The sequence below is a fragment of the Podarcis raffonei genome, chromosome 6 (assembly GCF_027172205.1).
Source record: "Podarcis raffonei isolate rPodRaf1 chromosome 6, rPodRaf1.pri, whole genome shotgun sequence".
Taxonomy (NCBI): Eukaryota; Metazoa; Chordata; class Lepidosauria; order Squamata; family Lacertidae; genus Podarcis; species Podarcis raffonei.
In genome coordinates, this window is record NC_070607.1 from 34,974,515 (window position 1) to 34,990,414 (window position 15,900).

Here is a 15,900-nt window from a genome sequence, read left to right on the forward strand (position 1 = left end):
TAATATATATATATATAAGGAGAAGTGTGTGTGTCGGGGGTGGGGAGAGAAGCACAGGAGTATGCTAACTTTGGATTAGTCACTTCACCTCTCTCTCTCTCACCCACCCACCCACCCACCTACCCACCCCGCTTTCTCCCCTCCTCCTTGCCAAACCTTGCGCTTTCTATGTCCGGGGAACCCAAGCCAAGGTGGAGGGCGCAACAGGCAATCGCGTGGCTTTCACCATCCTTAATCGCAGCAGCAGAGATTGCATAAACCTGGAGTTAGAGAGAGAGGAACTGCGTTGGCCTCAGACGGTTCTTTAGTACCGTCTCTGCCATTAAGGGAAAGCGGTAGAACATCTGAGGAACCCCAAACTCCGATTGGGGAAGAGAGAAAAGAATCAGATCGCGGGGAAAGCTAACTAACTTATAAAGTCTTGCGCTGGCGGGGTGGGAGGTCGGCGGTCGTGGAGTGGGAGACTGCCCCGGACACTCCCTGCTTGCTAAATTCGGTTTATCTCTCTTAGCTAGAGGCGCGACGTTTTCTTGACAGGGCGAAGCAGATCCCAACAAGGGCCGCGACGTCCCAAAGGACCGCTGCACCTTACGCCAAGCGAGCCCGTTTCTGTCAAAGCAGGGAGCGACAATCCGGTGGCTTCGCGTTGACTGTTTCTCGGAAAGCGTCGAAGGCAAGTCCCCCCCCCCCCCAATGTGTCATTCATCTTTTTAAAAAACAACAACACCTCTCATCTCTTTTCTCCCTAGCCGCAAGGGGAACGGCCAGCGATTCGGGGATCGAAAGCTAAAACCAGATTTCTCCGTTGCTGAGGTGAGTTACCACGTTTATATTCCGGAGACCGGGATTCTGATTTTTCCAACGTAGTGTCTGAACGTCTGGGTATTCTTTCAGCAAGTTTTACTTCAGATTAGCCAGTCCTATTCGAGAGGTCAGAGGGAAATGAAATGAGCACCCAAACGTGCATGATCTGATAAAGTGGATTTAAGTCCACAAAGCCTTGGAGAGCATAATAAATATGACAGGTCTTTACGAGCTTCATCTTGAGTAGGGAGAAGTCCTTATTTGACTTTTAGTCAAATTTACTTCTAGTTACGCGTGCAGAGAATTCTATCACATCTCATCCTTATTTCAAAAGTAAGTCTCAGCGGATACAGTGGGGCCGATTCTGTAGTTACAGCCTCTGGTTTAGATCCTGAACATCTTAACTTGACAGCAGGTTGGGCTGCTTGTCCCAAGCAAACGCTTTTGTAGGATCGGCGAGCTACACCTTGATCCTGTGCACGTTTGTTCACCAGTCAAGTCGACTAGAAGGGCTCCCTCCCTCCCGTGGCCGCAACTTTAGCCAGAGCATCATTCCTTTCCAGACCACAAACAACCGCAGATTCTGTGCAATCCTAAATCGCCTCTCTCCTCCTCTTCCCCATCTGAAAATCTCTCCTCGCTATGACCTCATGGATGGAGCTGGTGGTTGTTTGTAGATTTATTTTCTTCTCTCTTTTTTTGCCGCGTGCCGCGTGTCTTTCTTCTAACCGGGCTCATAAAATAGATACCCGGGAAGGCCGCAGAGGTGCAGACAGTGCTGCTCGCGAGTTAACTGCCACGGAGTCCATTGGAGCTTTTATTCCACAGCAAGCGTGCCTAGGATCGCAACCCCATAGCCGCGAAATAGAGAGCAAATGCAGAGAGACCCAACTTTGGACGAGAACCACCCCCCTTCCCCCGGGCTTGGATGCCTCTCAGAAGTTAATGAGACGTTAAATTTGGAGACAAGTCTCCCTAGGAAGGTGAGTGTGCTTTTCTGGAATCCCGAGGCTACAGCCACTGGCGCTAGCTAGAGCGGCTGATCCAAGCAAGGCGCGCGCCGGCGGGAAAATCCGCGGAGCGCAGCGAACCGTGGCTCTCAACATTCCAGGCGACAGTAGCCTAGACGCGTTTGGAGGGATGATCTCAGGACGGGGCAAACCGGCGCGCTGGCTTAGGCGCAACTGATTGAGCCTGCTGCGGGAAGAGAGAAGCAGACGTGGGCTCCGGATCGAAGTTAAGTTTCCAGGGCTGCCGGCCAAACTAGCTATCCCCTCTTCTCACCTCCCTTTCCCCAGGGTTTCTTTCCATCATATATATAGCCCCCACCCGGCCACGTTCACCTTCAATCAGGTTTGAGAAACAGAATCTTCATCCAAAATTTAAAAATGGCTCAGTTTGCTGTTGTAATTAGCTCGGCATCCTATAGAAAACATCTGCCCCAAATGTGGGCTGTCATTCGCCAGCCTCGCTTGGTCAAGCCCCCAAAAACCCAGATTCCACGACCTTTCCCGACATATTGCAGGACGAGGGTGGGGGAGTTAAAAATGCCCCGGTAACCTGGACAGGGAAGAGGTTATTGCAGGTGATACAGTGTCTCAGTGGATCATCACCATCTTTTATGCGACGTCCTTGCTTTCCATTTAGGAAACTGAAAGAAAATATGCTGGAAGATAGCTTGCTCTTTATTACAAAATGCGCAGTTTGCATTCAGTCAGACTTTTATTTATCTGCTGTATCACTTTTCACTCCCAAGACTCGCTGCCGGTTCATCATCTTCCATCGTTTCCATATTTCTTCCATTAAATCACCCTCTTTGTGGGTCTGCTCTTGTTTTTGAGGCTATTATTAGCCTCCTGCCATGGCTCGAACGCGAAGCGATGGGAGGACCTCCAAAGCTCTGATTCACCCGCTCCATGGCTCCTTCCCAGCAGTATTGGCCATGCAGCCCTCTCCACCCATCGCGGAAGTCGTACCGGCACTTCCGGAGGAGGGCTGGGGGTGGTGGCATTTAACACCACGAAAAGCAGGCTGATAGGTCTTCTCCTTTGTGTCTGAATGAGAAATGTGTCTATATGAGACGGTTACCCTTAAACAAGGGGATGCAAAATCCTCACACACACAAATGAGCAATCTTGGTGATGTTGCCGTTGCCCTCCTCCACTGTAAGCCACAAACTTTTTGAGTGTGTCTTGGGATCGGATTGAGATAACTCCATACTTGGTTTGGAGGCTGATTTGCAATAACCCAATAACCTTCCTGTTACTTTGGCATCCTAGTGTACCATACTCGCAGTGTACTGCCAAAACATTGGCCTTGAAACTCAGCAAAAGAATGGGGATTGATTTGTTTGTTTGTTAAGGCACTTTAACTAACTCACTCAGGGGGTTGGATTAGATGATCCTCGAGTTACCTTCCAACTCTACGATTCTATCGCCTGGATCTTCTTTTGCCCATCGCCCAGCAGAGTAGAAACACGTGTTTGGGGCCTTCACCTGAAAGGTGCAAGCAATTACAGCCCGGGCAGGAGCCTCCCCGTTTCCCTGGGAGGTCTCAGACTTCTTTAATCTGTCGAGAAAGGACTAATGACTGGTGCGGGACGGCGAGATCGGAAATGAGATAGAATCAAGGGAAAATAATTTGGACACCAGGAAGCCTGCATTTAAGCTGCTTAGTGAAGAATCGTGCTTTAATTTTAGGACTCCGCCTTGGGCTGCTTTCTCTCCCCTCCCACCCACCGCGGGCATTTCTGGGGGCACCGTTAACCCTGTAGGTGCCTAGCGTTGTCGTCTGGTTTCCTTGTGTTGGGAAGAGCTTTGGTGCTGCCACCAGATACAGAAATGTGTGTCTTTTATCTGTAGCAATCCTTATGCTCGCCACCTGCTATGACTACCCTGCAGTCCGCTCTGCCCACTGACTCCGATTCTGTGGTGATTGCTTGTAAGTATATATGCAAAGCATCGATCCCCAAAACACCTACGTGGACGTAAGTCCGTCCGTGGAACGTCACTGCAAACAATTCTGCTTTATCTGACTCTCCCCAAGACTTGCTTCAATCATTTCAGAGACGGCCAACCATTCCCAACAAGATCTCCTTAATTTCTTGAGTCGTTGAAGACATAATAACAAGCAGTAAAGGTTTAAGGAGATTTTGAGGGGTGCTGCCGAGAGAGGTTAAAACAACTCTGTTCATTTCTTCCTCGGAGTTTCTCTTCCTCTCTGTCCTCGGATTGCCCTTTCTTATCTGCAAATGATAAGGAACGTCTGCAAAAGGTTGCGAAACCTGCTTTTAGCATCCGATCAGACCACGATTTATACAACACCACAACGACAAAATCTGGTTACAAGGGGGGGGGGGTCCCAGCAGGATTGTGGGGAAAGTTGCACAATCTAAAATAAGCGGAAGATCTTTCAGCCAAAAGTTGCAACCTTAAGTCCTAGGGAAATCAGTGACAAGATTCAAGTAGTATGAGAAGATATTGGAATCTGCAAGACATTTCTGACTGCGGCAAACCTTTCCTGAATTCTTCCCATTCATTAGGATGATTGCTGTGGATTTTGTGCAAGAATTTGGAAATCAGCGTTCAAAGTAACAACCTAGAACATTTAAAGCATGCCCGGATGGCACTGCTGTTGTGTGCTTTTGCCTTTTTCTCATCCTTTACCGGTTTACTCTGATGTAGATCTCATTATGTGCAGTGGAGTTTGTTCCCAAAGAAGTGGCAAGGCAAGAAAGAAAAAAAGATGGAGGGGTTTAAAATGCATTTCCATCCTGGTTCCTACCTAAATGCGGAGCGAAAGCCTGCAAGAAGATGACAGGACGACCTTCTAAGGTCGAAAACCACATTGCCGAACGTGTTGAAAACCCGATGGGATCTGGAAAGCGGCCTTGGAAAGCCTGCCCCGAGATTTCCAAACAAAAGTTTTGTTTTCTTCTTCTTTTCACTGTGCTTCGTTTTTCACATGGCGCAAGATGTATTCTTGTGGGTATTTCTTATTCCCCAACGCCCTCCTAAAATCGTTCGGCAACGTGGGGAGAATTTGGAAAAGCAATGGCGTGCCAGGGCCCGCCTCCCTACAGAAATAAAACCAACATTAAAACAAACACACAAAAAGTCTTGAACGTATTCGTTAATAATAAATAATAAAAATAAATAAAAATAAGCTTGCGTAAATAGATTCCGATTACAGTGGTCAAAGTATATCAGGTCCAAAGGAGAGAGATGGAGCGTGGTCTTTACAACTGGCTAGTGCCCAAAACTATTCCATACTTTTGAAATGTATTTCGAGGAAGGGAAAATAATGCCAAAATGTAGCGAAATCTTCTACTTTCTCCCCAAAGCGATATTCAGAACCCAATGCATCTAGAAATCATGTGGCTAATAGTGCATCTGATGGCCACTGGTAAACATTTACTTGAAAATAAAAATAATTCAGAGCAATTGTATGCCCGAGCGAGCGAGCTTCAAACCGTAGCTCAATTCCAGGCGTTTGCCGCTGTCCCCAGTCACAGATGCTGTAAAAACTGGAGTGGGAGAGAGAAATCTGATGAAAGCTTATCAGTTACAGTTGGTTGACAAGGAAAACGCTGCTCACTCGAGGAATGCTAACTGCACATTGTTGCTGTGCGCGCGTGCGAACACATTGTTGATAGTCCTAAGAAATTATGTAGGGAACTTGCAGACTCTTATGGTTTGTGCTTTTGAGTTGGGGTTAGTTTATTTTGAAAGTCGACTGAAATACATCTCCGTTGTCCTAATACTGAATTGGACAATTTAAGATGCCATCTTTTTATACCTCCCGCCCTCATTTTTGAAATTCTCTATCAAGTGTAAACAACAACAACAACAACAAAAGACGAGGGAAGAAGATAAAGGAAGGGAAAAAAGGAGAATTTCCCTATTGTTGGGAAGTGCGAAAGTGCGTGGGTTGTGCGCGCATTTTCATATAACGTAGGTCTTTCTAATAGCCTTCAGCAATAATTCTGAATGCTGAAGAAAGAGGAGAGAATACTGAATAATTTGGGTGGAATATTTTTGCATATTGTTTTGGCTAGCTCAAATCTTCCAAAATGCAGCAGACGATACTTTTCGGAACGGGTGTTGGGGCGGGGATGCAATATTCCACCCCATTATATTTTGGTCTGACTGCAGCTTTTTCCTCCCTTTTGCAATAAAGGCCAAAAGTATACCTTTTTTGTGTATAACGTCTTCGGTCGAGTCAGTTGCAAACACCACTGAAATTGTCAACCAATACGACTCCCTAACATCGTTTAACTAAGGACTAAGAACCAAGTCTTTAGCTGCCCTGCGCAGCCCGATCCTAAGCAGCGTTAGAGGTGCCACTGAAATCACAGCGCGGCAACTGCTACTAATGTTCGTGTTTTGAAGCTCTTGTAAACGCAGGTTGGGCTTTTCGTTGTGTGTTTCCTAGCCCAGCTCACAGGCTGCCTTCTCTGCATCCCGTTACCTACAGGGGTAAATTCTCTTTGTCGGTGAAACTTCGTGCCTCAGTGAATCTTGCACTTGGATATTTGTTGTTGTTTTCGGAGGAAAGGCCTCCTGAGTCCAGCAGGGCGTGCTTTCGAGGCGGATTACATAGGACTGTAGTAGTGCATGACTTTTCCGAAGTAAATTCCATGGAATTGGTCCCCCCCCCCATGAAAAATCTGGCATTAAAATGAACAGGAGCTAATGGTATTCCTTCGAATCCTGTGCAGGAGTCGTTTAATTGGGGGACTTTATTCTAAATAGTCAAATGGTGGGTTGGATATTGATAGGCAGAAAGTAACAGTACTTTCGCTTTCCACCGGATCCTCGTGCAATATCCAGTGTTTGGAGGTTTTAAAATATTTGTTTACATTCTCTCTTTGTGCTTCTCTAGAGACTGAAGGAAAGTCTCCAGAGACTGAAGCAAAGGATAGGTTTTTGTTTAACCTTTATTCAGATTAGTTTCTAGGAAGATTGGTTCACAACATTTGCACTATAATGCTTAACTCAGCACTATAGTGCTTAACTCAGCATGACCACTTTATTGATAAATAAAAACCACTCCTTTCTTATATATAAGCTTTATTTGGCACTCCGTTAATTGCAATGGAATTCACTTAGGTCTTATAGCCCAATGTAAAATATACAATCCCATCATTTGCAAGTTTATATTCAGCAGGGAATTCCACTGAATTCCCTGGGATTTCCACTGAATTCCAATCTATACATACTAATGGCACAATCCTGTATGTATCAACTCAAACGTCAATTCAGTGAAGAAACTTACTCCCAGGTAATTGTGTATAAGGTTGCAGCTTAGCTGTTATGTGCCGACAATTGGGCTGCCTGTGATGCAAATAAGTGATAACAAAGACAAAATAAAACGGTCTCTTTCAAAATGCCTAACTGAACAAATTAGGGATTTCTGAAATAAACTCCCTAAATCCCATTGCCTGTGTAATTAGACTGCAGTATTTCCCTGTTGTGTCCAACATGAAACCCACAATTCTGTTGCAAAAGTAGTAACAGTGCAAAGCAATGCATATTTATTCTGAAGTAGAATTTACTCCCTATTAAATGTGTTTATGATTGTAGCTTAGGACTAAGTAAACATGCATACGATTGCAACTGTGAATGTCCTCAAATCTGTACCATAGGATGAAAGCAAAAGATGTGGGATTCTCCCATCTTAGCTGTTGGTACCACTCTCTCTTTGCTGGAGCATCATCATAATCTCTGCTAGGAGAAGAAATTGTGTGCAAATGATGCTGTGTTGGTGCTGAGATGTGCACAAGAGTCTTATATAAGTAATGTCGTATAAATGTCACGTAAAAGCAAATGACAGGTAGGATTGGGGCCTAGATTTAGAGCAAGGTATAAACATGCATTGCCATTTAGCTGAACTCGTGGCAAACCAGGATTATGCTTCCACATGGCAGTTTATTGAGGACTCAGGGCTGATCATGCATGCAGGTTTTGTGCAGAAGCCACATGATGTTGCCCTCATTAAAATACCACCTTATATATTCCTCCCCATTTATTCTAGATTTATCTTTTCTGGGGGTGGGGTAGGGGGACTGATAAGGTTGACTACCCCCCCCCCAACAGAAATTCTGGATTAAAGGGTGGTGGCAATGTGTAGCAGGGAAGAAAATATGGGGTGGCAGTTGGATGAGGATGACTTCATGTGGATGCTGGGGGCGGGGGGGGGCGGGGAATGCTTGCATGCATGAGCACTACAGAGTCCATAATAAACTGCTGTGTGGAAGTGCCCTGAGTCTAGATTTGCTGGAGGGAGCAGGTGGTGCTCAGATTTGAAACCAGTCTGTAGTGTCATAGGTTCTATCCCATAATAGATAAAATAATAATATAGATTCTTTAAGGATACGCAGGCAACTTTTCACTTACCACTGAGCAACCACAGCCTCCCTGCCTTACAGAGTCAAGCCACCCTTCTAATTGGTACTAATCGGTGTAATTGCAAGCTCAAGAAAAATGATGGAAAGGAAACAGGGGAAGGAGAGAAGTATATTTGCATAAAGCACCCAATCCAGATTAAATTAGTGTGCTTAAATCTCAGCCTTACGTGTATTTACTCAGAATCAGTCCTACTAATTTCAGCTGGTAGGTACGTGTACATAAGACTCCATCATATATCCCATTGAGTTAATAGAATTGCGGCTGATGAACTTTCACCAGATTGTTTACTGGGGCAACCATATTTATTCTTCGCAAATTGCAGAGTGACTTTCAAAGTTTTCACAGTATGTCATGACTTTTTAAAGTTATTTTTCACCAGCAAAAATAATTGTATAAAAAGCAAAATGTTAACATGAAAGGCACACTGCTTATATAAAAATATTTGTTAATCAGTGGTACAGGGGATGGGGGTGGTGAGTGATGAAGATGTGTTTGCTGTGTTTGTGTGTGTGTGTGTATGTACACATATGCATACTGGCAATGACAACTTGTTTGGCCCCCTTTTGTGAGCACGCTATGGGGTGTCTAGATTTCCCATTTCCTTCATCCCAAATATGCCAGGAACTCACCCCCAGTTCTTCAGGGCAGATTAAATTTGTCATCCCTATGCCAGATAATTTCCCCCCGCCAACCAAGTTGTGTAATAAGTTAACATATAAAAAGACAGGAATGTAGCCATTGTCTAAACTAAACCATATTTGATGGATGGGCCCAATGATACTTCTCCTGGCAAAGGTATATGTCTATGTGTGGGGTGGGGATTAGTTTACAATGATTCAATGAAGCAGGCAGTGGAAAAACACCACACCAGAGAATGAAGAGACATCTGGGGCTTTAGCCAATTGAAGGATGGATACAGCCCTGAATCTGAAATTTAGGATAGATGAAAAGGAAAACAGATCTCCTGCATCTTTAGTAGTAGTGGGGAGTTGAGTCTCCTGAAAGAATTCCCTCTTCTGGACAGCTATTCAAGCGGAAGATTCCTGTCATCTTTATTTAAATTATTTTTAACGTGGCCACTCTACTGGAGTTGGATAAAATGAGTTTTGGGAAGCAAGAGATGTAATAATGAACAGGCATTAAGAACGGAGAAAAAACCTGGCTACCTATGAGACAGCAAATGTCATTTGTTAAGGATGCTGGGAATTGTTGCTCTGTAAACTACAGTTCCCAGGAACTTAAATGTGCTTTAAATGTATGGTGTGTACACAACCAGAGTCCTACTAGCAGTAGCCTAGGTGTGTTTTATTTCCCTGCCACCACAGGGACTGTTTTGATTCATTACAAATTGGCTTGAAACACTGTGTAGTTAGAAAGTCACTGTGATGTAGTGGTTGGTTCAGGTAAGAAATGTGGTGTGACTGAAATTGGCCCTAACCACTTGGTTGTGCTTGCTGGTGCTGATGGGAGATGTAGTCCAAAACATCTGGAGGGCCTATTCCAGGGTTAGAGTGCTGGCCAGGGACCTGGGAGACTAGGGGTCAAATTCCCACTCAGTCATAAAGTTGACTGGGTGAACTTGGGCCACTCGCTGTCTCTCAGTCTAATTTACCTCATAGGGTTGTTGTGAGGGTAAAATGCAGGAGAGGAGAACAATGTACACCACCTTAAGCTCCTTGGAAGAAATGCAGGATGAGAATATTGCTGCTGCTGCTGATATCAATATAGTTAATGTGGATGGGGAACTGAAGTGAGTTGGTTAACTTTGGACTGCCCTACACTCCACAGAGGTGGTGTTCCTATTCTAACTATTGTCATGCACTCTGAGTTTGGGATGTACACTCTGTCTTGCAGCAACCAGTGTAGTAAAATGTAGTAAAATCCAGACTGGCTGAGGCCTATTACAGCTACACCAAATCTTGAAGCTGCTTCAGCCACAGAGGCCTGACACTCAGGACCAGTCCAATATGTTTTGGTGCCTAAAACCAAGGTGGCACCACTTTCCAGAATTCCACATATAGAGGCAACTGGCAGTTGAATCTTACTTCAGCACTGAATGCCTCCATTGCATTTGAGGCAGCAGGCAAGCTTAGGGAGTGTAGGGCAGACTGTTTGACAAGGCATTTAATGTCCTCCAAGGTTTTGTTGGCAGTCCCTCCCCCCCACCCAGTATCCTCACCCCACCTAATGATGTGGATGGCCCTGCTAATAATCAGGAATGGGAATTTGGAAGTTTGCTTGTTCTGGTGTACAGTATTGAGGCTAGGGACACAGCATGGTCAAAGGATACTTGCATATGAGAGAGGTGATGTTGCACATTGTGCCACATTGTGAGTAATTTTTATCCTGTCTTTCTACAAAATAATAAGACAGCAAAGATAGCAAAGACCATGCATGAAATCAGGTAGTCCATATTTTCATGCAAATTACAGCTGGAACAGAACCCTTTATTCCAGCACAGAAGAGCACCAATTATTCCTCTCCCATGGGTTGGCAGAGTCAGTTCAGTCCTGAAGATACATATGTCACTGACAAGCTGCCACCTGCAGCTCAGTGATTCACCATGAAGGGAAGCTGCTGACAGATCCAGCCGCACTTGACGGTGGGTAACTCAATAGCCCCAGCAGCAGCAAAGGAAGAGAGTAGCTTGGAATTTATTGACCACTGGAGTTATGCCACTAATGGTACTTAAAATTTGAACAGCATTTGTTGCCTAACAGTGGCGTCACTGGTATGGCTACTGAGTTCCATGTGGCCTGTGTGATGATCCCCCCCCTCCACGAAATCATTTATTTAATTAGTTAAGACAATTTCTATACCCTTGATATATTAAAAACATAGCTAAGCAGCACACAACAAAACTAAAATAGCACTAATATGACAAAAATGCACAATAAATTCATCAGTACTAACTACTAAAAAGTACAAAAATGCAACAAAGTGTTGCATACAAAATGTAGCATACAAAATATAGCATACAAAATGTTGCTGTTGTTCTGTCCTCACTGGGGGAGGGAACTATTCTCAGAGGAGAGGTTTCAAATATCCATGCTGAACTTCATTGATGGGAGCCACTATCCATGCCTACATCAGGCTGTGTGAGCAACTGAGCCACAATCAGGTAAAGTGAATAAGACGATTTGAGACAGAGGAGAAGTTTATCAAGTTGGGATGCCAGTATGTTGTCCCTCTGTGCACTTTCTAGTGTCTGCCACATCTCAAAGAAGAAAAAAGGAAAATGGAATCTCCCAGTGGAGATTTCATTCCTCCCCTTTCATCACTGATTTGCTACCCAGCTGAAAGGAAGACAATGGCTGCTACCTGATACAGAAAGGATTCATATTGACTTACCCAGAGGAAGTATACTCTACTGTAGGAAATGCAACAGAGAGCTGGGATTCCCCCAGCACTGCAAAGCTGTGCAGGGATACTTCCATACACCCCTCTTCACCATACATGGGAAGCTGAATAATTTCAAAGGTTAGGAAATTTTGTGCATCTGTGTGCATTTTGGGCTCTTTCATTTTGCAACTTGCCTACCCAGGCCTAGATAATACTGATATTGTTTGTTTACTTCCTTTTGGAACTTTGTTCCACCATCTTGTTAAAATGTTCATTAGCTCACACCAAATTGCATGATCTGATATCTCCAACAATGCTAGTTAGTTCCTCTTTAAAACATCCTGCTCATTTGTTTGAAATAACAGTCAGTACCGCTTTCTCAAGTTCACATTAGTCTGGACAGTTAACAGCTTTCTAAATTGGTTCCATGCCTTGGTTATGCTAGATTCTGATAAAGAGACTAACAGCACAAGTCTGGGCACAATTACTCAGAAGCAAGCCTTGCTGTCTTTAGTAGGATTTCCTAATCAGGAAGTGTGTTAAGATGTATGTTTGTATGTTGTATGTTGGCATTCGTCTGTGTCTCAAGACACAATGGAGTGTGCCTCTGGGGGGGGTGGGGGCGGAGTGATGTCAAACCACTGTCTTAGCAGCACCAAAGTGACCTCCCCAAGGCACAAGCCTGGGCATTGTGCATGAAGGCCCTGGGCTGCCCAGACAACAAGACCCCCCTCTCATCCTCACTGATGTGGTCCAAAGGAAAGCAGAGCAATACATTTGGCACAAGCTTGGTTGCCAGTGTTGGAGGCATACTAGGTACCATCTAATCATCTTAGGGACTCCAATCCACATTCTCTTTTTAAGCTTGCTTCCAGCATTTTTAATACTACTTGCTCTATTATGGCTCCAGTTCTAAACACACTTATTAGGGGATGTTCAATATTAAATCTAGCAAGAACTAAAAAGCATCTAAGCATGCAGAGTGAACCTTCCTCCCCAAAAATATTCACATAATCAGAACACTCTCTACTCTCCTATGTGTGGGATAGGGTATATGGATGACAGCTCCATAGGGTCAACCTTCTTCATATGTTCTTACAGACCAGGGTTTCCCAAACTTGAGTCTCCAGCTGCTGTTGGACTACAAATCCCATCATCCCTAGCTATCAGGACCAGTGGTCAGGAATGTTGGGAGCTGGAGACCTAAGTTTGGGAAACCCTGTTATAGACAAATTCATGGAGGATATAGTTCTTGGCAGATTCTATCTATGATGGCTATGTTTTATCTCCATTCTTAGAGGCAGTATGCTTATGAATTCTGGTTGCCGGAAACAGCAGGAAGGAAGGGGGCTATTGCACTCAGGCTCTGCTTGTGAGCTTCCCATAGACATCTGGCTGGCCCCTGTGATAGGAGAACACTGGACTAGATGGGTCTTTGGTCTGATCTGACAGGCTTCTTCCTGAGGAGTCATTTTACAAAGTAAAGATGGCTGCCAATTTCCTAAGCATAAAGCAAAATTCATGTTCCATTCTACAGAAAAGAACATTTCACAACTGATGTGTCTTACTTGGGAACATGTGCACATGGAAATTCCTATTTAATTTTCAGTTTAAAAAGAAGAAAGGTGGAAGGATCTGTTGCATGCATGCCTTATTACCCTATCGGTATAATGTGCCTTTTGACATACTAACAATATATTATTGTCTTATGTTATTACGTGTTGTAACCAGCATTTATTTGCAGTGAAGTTGGTTAATGAAATGCAGTATGCATGCTAGTTTGCTGAATTTTGTTTTACTGGAGGAAAGAGAAGTTGGTAAAGAGAAGACACGTCAACATTTTATTCAGAGAGAGGGGGATGGAGAAGAGTAATCGGTTTAATTTCCAGGTAAACATATAGCTGTGAAGTAACGGTAGCCAGAGAGAAAGTGAGGGCTGGAATGGGCGTGAAGCAGGACCCCTAGCCAGGCCACAACAAAGGACTCAGGCGGATTTTGCCTGTGGCTTCAATTCGATTCCCTGCCGTTTATCAGATAAATAAACAGGACAGGTTTTTGTTTGGGTTTTCGCTGGCCTGACCGAGGGAGGTCCAGTCCCCTTGGGGCGAAGGAGCACGAATCTTGTGAATGACGCTTTGGGGCCTTCTCAAAATGCAAAGTCGCTTTCTTTAGACAAGCGTTTGTGTTTCTGTAGGCTCCTTTTCTCCCTCCCACTTTTTCCTTTCCTTTCCTTTTTTTGTGTGCTGGCTCACCGGGCGATCCAAGCAATTACTTCATCATCTCCCACCCAAGCAGCCAGCAGGGCGCTCGGCTCGCTCCAACGACCCACGTTTAGGAGGAAATAGAAGCTCCACGGAGTTCAGTGGGGCTTATTCGCAAGTAACAGCGCATGGGGGGGGGGTGTAGAAAGACAGACAGACATAAAGAAAATTCTCCAAAGTATTAAGATTGGTCTTTCGGACCGGGTGGAGGGATAATGCATGCGCCTTTTCTTAAAACCTAATCTCTCTCTTTTTCTCCCCATTTTTCTGTTTTCTTCCCCCTTTCTCTGTGTATTAAATTCTGCCATCACGCCTGCTCAGTGAAAGAACTAACATTATCCAAATATCAAGGGCCCTGATGCAGCTTCTTACTGGCAACGTTGCAGGCACCTTAAAAACAACAACAACCTAGCATAAACTTTGAACAGTAGCATAAAGAAGGATATGCTTTTTTTAAAAAGAAACCCAGCCAGACCTCCCTTCCCCCATGTCTTCTTTTCCACGCCAGTGAAAAGCGCCTCCTGTCAGGCCTTGGTGCGGTGCGATCCTGCGTCTGCTTACTCCAAAGCTAATTTTACTGAAGGAAACGATTCGTATCTGTTTTGTCTTCGATTCTTGCTTTTACAAGGGGCAGACGGCTATACAGAGGGGAACGGGGAGACGCTCTTTCTGCCATCCTGCAGGATGGAACCCTACGCAAAGGTGCGCACCGCACCATGCCGAGTTGGAAAGAGAGAGGTGGAGCCAATCTGCCCCCTCCCCATTTAAAATTATCTCATGCCTAAAGCATCCTGACAGACTTATACAGCAGCAGAGAGAAATGATCCCTTCCAGAACTAGGATTTAAATGTCAGAAAGTATCGTTCTACCCATGTCTATATCTGCGCGCACCCAGAGAGATTAGCAGTGCGCATGGTCCTTTCGAAAGTGAAATGAGCCACTGAATAGAAAGAACGATGCCCCGAAGAGTTTACAGTGGAACAGCGCAATCTGTTAAATCCTATTGAGTTCAGTGGCATTTCCTGCCAGGTAAGCGTGTATATTGAATTCTATCCTAAATCTCGATCGTGTGGGAGTCAAACAATTGCAGAATGAAAGGTCCAGCACACCTAAAAGGCAAGACTAGAAATGAAGAAATGCCTTTAACCAAGGGCAGCCAGTATTAAAATTGCAACAGGCAAGGCACCCTTGTTACACCGAACTCTTCCTCTGGTTGTGCAAAGCGTGGCGATGCTAAGAGTTGTCCGCCCAGTGCTCAGAGGCGTCTGCTCCCAGGTAAGTAGGCATAGGATGGCAACTTGAGAGTTGAACCCAATCCAATCCCACTCAGGCGTTCCACACTGAAATCAATGGGCACGATGCTGTCCACTGATGTCAAATGGATCTGCTCTGAACAGCACTTAGTTGGCTGCAACCTTGGGTTTAGGTTTCCACCGTGGTTGCTCCCTCCCGATCACACACTCACACAGATTTACAAGCGAAGCTCCACATTTAGGGATAATGCACGCTCGGAAACGCGGCGGAAAACCAGCCTCTTGAAAGAGCTGTGTGTTGCTGGGGAACCAGTCATTTGTAGTAGATCCTCTGGAGGCTCTGGAAAAACAATTCTCGCTCTCCTCCTCCTCTCTTTCCCCTCCTGCTCACAGGATTCCCCGATCTCTTGGGGTTTGCCCTGGCCGGGTCTCCTCCACAGTCTGGTGCGCGCTTCACTTGGTCCTGCTTGGACAAGAGGGCTCCGAGTGCGGTTCCGGCTGTCCATCCATCCTTCCTTCCGCCTTCCCTGCTTCGCCTCCCCGGCAGCCCTCCAGGGGAAGAAAGGATTGGAACGCTTCCATCTCTCCTCCCGGATAAAGGCCGTGAGAGGTACCCTGTATCTTTTCACTCACACCCACAAAAACCTCCATGGCAACGGGGCTCTTCCCGCAGGACACCCTGCTCTCTCTCCCCCTCTCCGCCCTCCGGCTGAAGCCGGAGCCAGAAAAAAATCAGCAACGGAGGCCGAGGAGGAAGGACTCTCGCTCAGCTGCTCTCCCGGAGCCGCTTGGAATTGGGCTGCGCCGCTATTCGAAGCAATCCCCGCCGCT

At 45.3% G+C, this 15,900-nt stretch overlaps 1 long non-coding RNA gene across 1 annotated transcript; it reads left to right on the top strand.

Moving 5' to 3' along the window:
- Positions 1-122: 122 nt before the first annotated feature.
- Positions 123-15,626, top strand: LOC128415600 (uncharacterized). The gene is made up of 2 exons (XR_008331006.1): positions 123-813; positions 15,463-15,626. It is a non-coding gene; the product is annotated as an uncharacterized LOC128415600 (long non-coding RNA).
- Positions 15,627-15,900: the final 274 nt, after the last annotated feature.